Source organism: Myotis brandtii, unplaced genomic scaffold, assembly GCF_000412655.1.
Source record: "Myotis brandtii unplaced genomic scaffold, ASM41265v1 scaffold130, whole genome shotgun sequence".
Classification (NCBI taxonomy): Eukaryota; Metazoa; Chordata; class Mammalia; order Chiroptera; family Vespertilionidae; genus Myotis; species Myotis brandtii.
This window is the reverse complement of record NW_005354596.1, coordinates 774,987-775,679: the sequence shown is the minus strand read 5'-3', so window position 1 is coordinate 775,679 and position 693 is coordinate 774,987.

Here is a 693-nt window from a genome sequence, read left to right as displayed (position 1 = left end):
CCACTCCGCCCTCTCACTGTCATCTCACAGGCACCCACCTCAGCACCCAGAACACCCAGACACTCTCCAAAGGACGAGAGAGTGTTGGAGGGGATGTGTGCACATCCTGTGGGGGACTTAGGCATGCTGGGGTTGATGAAAGTGCGGCGGAGGGGCAGGGGAACTTGTGCGCACCTTGGTCTGAGACTGTTGCAGGTGCGCACGAGGGTGACAGCACGCTGGGGGATGTTCGCACGCCAGGGGGGGAAGGAGAGAATGTGTGCACTGGAGGCCTGTGGCTTCGCAGATCCGCAAACCGCCGTGGTGCAGCCAGGAGGACGTCAGTCTGGCCCACCACGGTGGCTGTCCCTGAGATCGAATACCTTCTGGGCCAGGAGGCGGGACTTGCGCAGCCACTCCTCGAAGCTGATGGCCTGCAGGTGCTACTTCAGCTGGGCCCGCAGGCTCCACTTGGCACGCTCAAGGCTGCCACCTCAGCCATGTGGGGAGTACAGGCCACCCTCCGCTGGCCCACCTCCCCTGCCCAGAGGCTCTCCGCACACTGCCCACAGGCCCAGAGTGACCGGGGCAGGTTGGAAGCTGGCAGTCAGACATCCCTCTGGCAGCCTGGGAGCCCTCGGGGGATGTCCACTTGCCAGCGGGGAGCAGGCCTAAGCTGCAGTCGGACATCCTTAGCGCTGCTGAGGAGGCTGG